At 42.1% G+C, this 6,624-nt stretch overlaps 1 long non-coding RNA gene across 1 annotated transcript; it reads left to right on the forward strand.

The window, feature by feature from the left end:
* The first annotated feature begins 609 nt into the window (after positions 1-609).
* LOC115181957 (uncharacterized) lies at positions 610-2,698 on the forward strand. Its single transcript, XR_003873575.1, has 3 exons — positions 610-685; positions 890-1,026; positions 2,649-2,698. It is a non-coding gene; the product is annotated as an uncharacterized LOC115181957 (long non-coding RNA).
* Positions 2,699-6,624: the final 3,926 nt, after the last annotated feature.

The following is a 6,624-nucleotide window of genomic DNA, read 5'->3' on the forward strand; positions in this document are numbered from 1 at the left end:
CCGTGAGTTTGATATGTTCTCACTCAAACATTCTTCATCATCAGTGGTGTAATGACGAGGGTTCAATTACATTTACATTCCAGTCAATTACATTCCGAAAGTAAGCCAAATTTAAATTCCAAAAAATTGGAAATCAATTGGAATTCTAGTGTATTTCCTGAATTGACTGGAATTGAATGCAACTGACCCCAACCTTGGTAATGTCTGATTAACTTTTCCACTGTTACCTTGTTCAATGATCTCATTATTTCAGAAAGAAACCAATTGACCATTAACAACACCCTGACCAATGAGAGAGACCAGCTACAGACCAGATTTAACACCCTGACCAAAGACAGAGACCAGCTACAGACCAGTAACAACACCCTGACCAAAGAGAGAGACCAGCTACAGACCAAATACAACACCCTGACCAAAGAGAGAGACCAGTTACAGACCAGCTACAACACCCTGACCAGAGAGAGAGGCCAGCTACAGACCAGTAACAACACCCTGTCCAAAGAGAGAGACCAGCTGCAGACCAGATACAACACCCTGACCAGAGAGAGAGGCCAGCTACAGACCAGTTACAACACCCTGACCAGAGAGAGAGGCCAGCTACAGACCAGTTACAACACCCTGACCAGAGAGAGAGGCCAGCTACAGAAAGAGATAGAACGTCTGAAACAATCTTCAGTTGAGAAAGGTGAGTCAAATAGTCTCATGACTGTTCTGTTTGACAGTCTCTGTATCAGTTCACATGTCACTAATAGAAAGGAATTTAACTTATATAAAATGAAAAATGATGCTTCCAAACCGTCCATTAGCTAGTGTCTTCCTTGAGTGTTTGATTGATACTTAATTCAATGTTGTATTAAAGTGACTAAAGCAAGAAATGTTCAACTTACAGTGTGTCCTCAAGGATGGAAGAAGCTTGGTAACAGTTGTTACTACGTCTCTACTGAGTCCAAATCCTGGGAGGAGAGCAGACAGGACTGCAGAAATAGAGGAGCAGACCTGGTGGTCATCAACAGCCAAGAGAAACAGGTGTGTGACAAAGAGGAGGTGACAGCGAGAGAGAGTGAGTAAGTGTGAGTGAGTGAGTGAGTGAGTGAGTGAGTGAGTGAGTGAGTGAGAGACAAAAAGAGAGTGAGACAGGGATGCAGTTTAAGCCCCACCCTCTTCAACATATATATCAACGAATTGACGAGGGCACTAGAGCAGTCTGCAGCCCCGGTCCTCACCATACTAGAATCTGAAGTCAAATGTCTACTGTTTGCTCATGATCTGGTGCTTCTGTCCCCAACCAAGGAGGGCCTACAGCAGCACCTAGATCTTCTGCACAGATTCTGTCAGACCTGGGCCCTGACAATAAATCTCAGTAAGACCCATGAATACAAATTCCATCTAGACACCGTTGCCCTAGAGCACACAAGAAACTATACATACCTCGGTCTAATCATCAGGGCCACAGGTAACTTCCACAAAGCTGTGAACAATCTGAGAGACAAGGAAAGAAGGGCCTTCTATGCCATCAAAGGAACATAAAATTGACATACCAATTAGGATCAGGATTTTTTTAATCAGTTATAGAAACCATTGCCCTTTATGGTTGTGAGGTCTGGTGTCCGCTCATCAACCAAGAATTCACAAAATGGGACAAACATCAAATTGAGACTCTGCATACATCATTCTTTAAAAAAATATCCTCTGTGTACAACGTAAAACACCAAATAATGCATGCAGAGCAGAAAAATCCAGAAAAGAGTCATTGAATTCTACAATCACCTAAAAGGAAGCGATTCCCAAACCTTCCATAACCAAGCCATCACCTACAGAGAGATGAACCTGGAGAAGAGTCCCCTGAGCATGCTGGTCCTGGGGCTCTGTTTACAAACAAACAGACCCCGCAGAGCCCCAGGACAGCACACAATTACACCCAACCAAATCATGAGAAAACAAAAAGATAATTACTTGGCACATTGGAAAGAATGAAAAACAAACTGAGCAAACTAGAATGTTATTTGGCCCTAAACAGAGAGTACACAGTGGCAGAATACCTGACCACTGACTGACCCAAACTCAAGGAAAGAAAAGCCTTGCTATTGAGACAGGCCGACGTAGGCAGACCTGGCTCTCAAGAGAAGACAGGCTATGTGCACACTGCCCACAAAATGAGGTGGAAACTGAGCTTCACTTCCTAACCTCCTGCCCAATGTATGAACCTATTAGAGACACATATTTCCCTCAGATTATTACACAGATCCACAAAGAATCTAATGGGTGAAACCACAGTGTGACATCACAGCAGCAAGATTTGTGACCTGTTGCCACAAGAAAAGGGCAATCAGTGAAGAACAAAAACAATGTTTATGTTTATTTATTTTCCCTTTTTTACTTTAACTACGTGCAAATGATATGACATTTGAAATGTCTTTATTGTATTGGAACTTTTCTAAGTGTAATGTTTACTGTTCATTTGTATTGTTAATTTCACCTTTGTTGATTATCTAGTTCACTTGCTTTGGCAATGTTAATATATGTTTCCCAATAAAGCTCTTAAATTGAAATTAAATGAATTGAGAGTTAGAGACAGAGAGAGACAGAGAGAGAGACACACATAGTAATGGCTATGTATTAACAATGTTGAATCTCTTCCACAATTACAGACATTAGTCAATTGGTTATGCGGGGTAAAGAAGTATGTCTGGATTGGTCTGACTGACTCTGCTACTGAGGGGACCTGGAAATGGGTGGACGACACCACTGACCACAAAGTAAGAAATTCATGAATTCTGTGTCACCATGACATCACTGTCTGGAGTAGTAGGTTCAGAGTGGACAGTCTGATTCTATGTGTTGTTTATCCTACAGGTATTGGAACAGTGGACATCCTGATTCTATGTGTTGTTTCTCCTACAGGTATTGGAACAGTGGACAGCCTGATTATATGTGTTGTTTCTTCTACAGGTATTGGAACAGTGGACAGTCTGATTCTATGTGTGTTTCTCCTACAGGTATTGGAACAGTGGACAGCCTGATTCTATGTTGTTTCTTCTACAGGTATTGGAACAGTGGACAGTCTGATTCTATGTGTTGTTTCTTCTACAGATATTGGAACAGTGGACAGCCTGATTCTATGTGTTGTTTCTTCTACAGATATTGGAACAGTGGACAGTCTGATTCTATGTGTTGTTTCTTCTACAGATATTGGAACAGTGGACAGCCTGATTATATGTGTTGTTTCTCCTACAGGTATTGGAACAGTGGACAGCCTGATTCTATGTGTTGTTTCTCCAACAGGTATTGGAACAGTGGACAGTCTGATTCTATGTGTTGTTGCTCCTACAGGTATTGGAACAGTGGACAGTCTGATTATATGTGTTGTTTCTCCTACAGGTATTGGAACAGTGGACAGCCTGATTCTATGTGTTGTTTCTCCTACAGGTATTAGAACAGTGGACAGTCTGATTCTATGTGTTGTTGCTCCTACAGGTATTGGAACAGTGGACAGTCTGATTATATGTGTTGTTTCTCCTACAGGTATTGGAACAGTGGACAGTCTGATTCTATGTGTTGTTTCTCCTACAGGTATTGGAACAGTGGACATCCTGATTCTATGTGTTGTTTCTCCTACAGGTATTGGAACAGTGGACAGTCTGATTCTATGTGTTGTTTCTCCTACAGGTATTGGAACAGTGGACAGCCTGATTCTATGTGTTGTTTCTTCTACAGGTATTGGAACAGAGGACAGCCTGATTCTGTGTTGTTTCTTCTACAGTTATTGGAACAGTGGACAGTCTGATTCTATGTGTTGTTTCTCCTACAGGTATTGGTACAGTGGAGAGCCTAATGGTGGAGGAGCTGAGAACTGTGTGTATTTCTACTCCTGGTCATCAGACAAAGGAGAATGGTGGGACTATTACTGTTACTATGAATACAGATGGATCTGTGAGAAATAGGAATCATCCTCGGTACTCTCAACTGCTAAATAGGATTATGATAAGTACTATCAATCATAAACTATTTTCTGCTTTTTCAACTAAAATGTTCAAGTACATACAATATATAGCAATACAAATGTATTATACATTATAATAAAATAACAAAACATATGCAATAACAATACAATGAACTGATAACAGAAGGACTGTTATCTTTATTGTCGTAGTAATTCACCACTAAGGACTCAAATTCAAAGGAAATGAATCCTGAGTTCACTGTTCAGCTACTGTAGGTTATTCTCCATATGGCTGAGTTCACTGTTCAGCTACTGTAGGTTATTCTCCATATGGCTGAGTTGACTGTTCAGCTACTGTAGGTTATTCTCCCATATGGCTGAGTTGACTGTTCAGCTACTGTAGGTTATTCTCCCATACGGCTGAGTTGACTGTTCAGCTACTGTAGGTTATTCTCCCATATGGCTGAGTTCACTGTTCAGCTACTGTAGGTTATTCTCCATATGGCTGAGTTGACTGTTCAGCTACTGTAGGTTATTCTCCATATGGCTGAGTTGACTGCTCAGCTACTGTAGGTTATTCTCCATAGGGCTGAGTTGACTGTTCAGCTACTGTAGGTTATTCTCCATATGGCTGAGTTGACTGCTCAGCTAATGTAGGTTATTCTCCATACGGCTGAGTTGACTGTTCATCTACTGTAGGTTATTCTCCATATGGCTGAGTTGATTGTTCAGCTACTGTAGGTTATTCTCCATATGGCTGAGTTGACTGTTCAGCTACTGTAGGTTATTCTCCATATGGCTGAGTTGACTGCTCAGCTACTGTAGGTTATTCTCCATAGGGCTGAGTTGACTGTTCAGCTACTGTAGGTTATTCTCCATATGGCTGAGTTGACTGCTCAGCTAATGTAGGTTATTCTCCATACGGCTGAGTTGACTGTTCATCTACTGTAGGTTATTCTCCATATGGCTGAGTTGACTGTTCAGCTACTGTAGGTTATTCTCCCATACGGCTGAGTTGACTGTTCAGCTACTGTAGGTTATTCTCCATATGGCTGAGTTGACTGTTCAGCTACTGTAGGTTATTCTCCATATGGCTGAGTTGACTGTTCAGCTACTGTAGGTTATTCTCCATATGGCTGAGTTGACTGTTCAGCTACTGTAGGTTATTCTCCCATATGGCTGAGTTGACTGTTCAGCTACTGTAGGTTATTCTCCATATGTCTGAGTTGACTGTTCAGCTACTGTAGGTTATTCTCCCATATGGCTGAGTTGACTGTTCAGCTACTGTAGGTTATTCTCCATATGGCTGAGTTGACTGTTCAGCTACTGTAGGTTATTCTCCATATGGCTGACTTGACTGTTCAGCTACTGTAGGTTATTCTCCATATGGCTGAGTTCACTGTTCAGCTACATGCTACTGTAGGTTATTCTCCATATGGCTGAGTTGACTGTTCAGCTACTGTAGGTTATTCTCCCATATGGCTGAGTTGACTGTTCAGCTACTGTAGGTTATTCTCCATATGGCTGAGTTGACTGTTCAGCTACTGTAGGTTATTCTCCATAGGGCTGAGTTGACTGCTCAGCTACTGTAGGTTACTCTCATATGGCTGAGTTGACTGTTCAGCTACTGTAGGTTACTCTCCATATGGCTGAGTTGACTGTTCAGCTACTGTAGGTTATTCTCCATAGGGCTGAGTTGACTGTTCAGCTACATGCTACTGTAGGTTATTCTCCAAACGGCTGAGTTGACTGCTCAGCTACTGTAGGTTATTCTCCAAACGGCTGAGTTGACTGCTCAGCTACTGTAGGTTATTCTCCATAGGGCTGAGTTGACTGTTCAGCTACATGCTAGTATGTTATTCTCCATATGGCTGAGTTGACTGTTCAGCTACTGTAGGTTATTCTCCCATATGGCTGAGTTGACTGTTCAGCTACATGCTACTGTTGGTTACTCTCCCATATGGCTGAGTTGACTGTTCAGCTACTGTAGGTTACTCTCCATAGGGCTGAGTTGACTGCTCAGCTACTGTAGGTTATTCTCCATAGGGCTGAGTTGACTGAGCTACTGTAGGTTACTCTCCATAGGGCTGAGTTGACTGCTCAGCTACTGTAGGTTACTCTCCCATATGGCTGAGTTGACTGTTCAGCTACTGTAGGTTATTCTCCAAACGGCTGAGTTGACTGCTCAGCTACTGTAGGTTATTCTCCATAGGGCTGAGTTGACTGTTCAGCTACATGCTACTGTAGGTTATTCTCCAAACGGCTGAGTTGACTGTTCAGCTACTGTAGGTTATTCTCCCATATGGCTGAGTTGACTGTTCAGCTACATACTGTAGGTTATTCTCCATATGGCTGAGTTGACTGTTCAGCTACTGTAGGTTATTCTCCATATGGCTGAGTTGACTGTTCAGCTACTGTAGGTTATTCTCCCATATGGCTGAGTTGACTGTTCAGCTACTGTAGGATATTCTCCCATGTGGCTGAGTTGACTGTTCAGCTACTGTAGGTTATTCTCCATATGGCTGAGTTGACTGTTCAGCTACTGTAGGTTATTCTCCATATGGCTGAGTTGACTGTTCAGCTACTGTAGGTTATTCTCCATACGGCTGAGTTGACTGTTCAGCTTCTGTAGGTTATTCTCCATATGGCTGAGTTGACTGTTCAGCTACTGTAGGTTACTGTAC

This window comes from Salmo trutta, unplaced genomic scaffold, assembly GCF_901001165.1.
Source record: "Salmo trutta unplaced genomic scaffold, fSalTru1.1, whole genome shotgun sequence".
Classification (NCBI taxonomy): Eukaryota; Metazoa; Chordata; class Actinopteri; order Salmoniformes; family Salmonidae; genus Salmo; species Salmo trutta.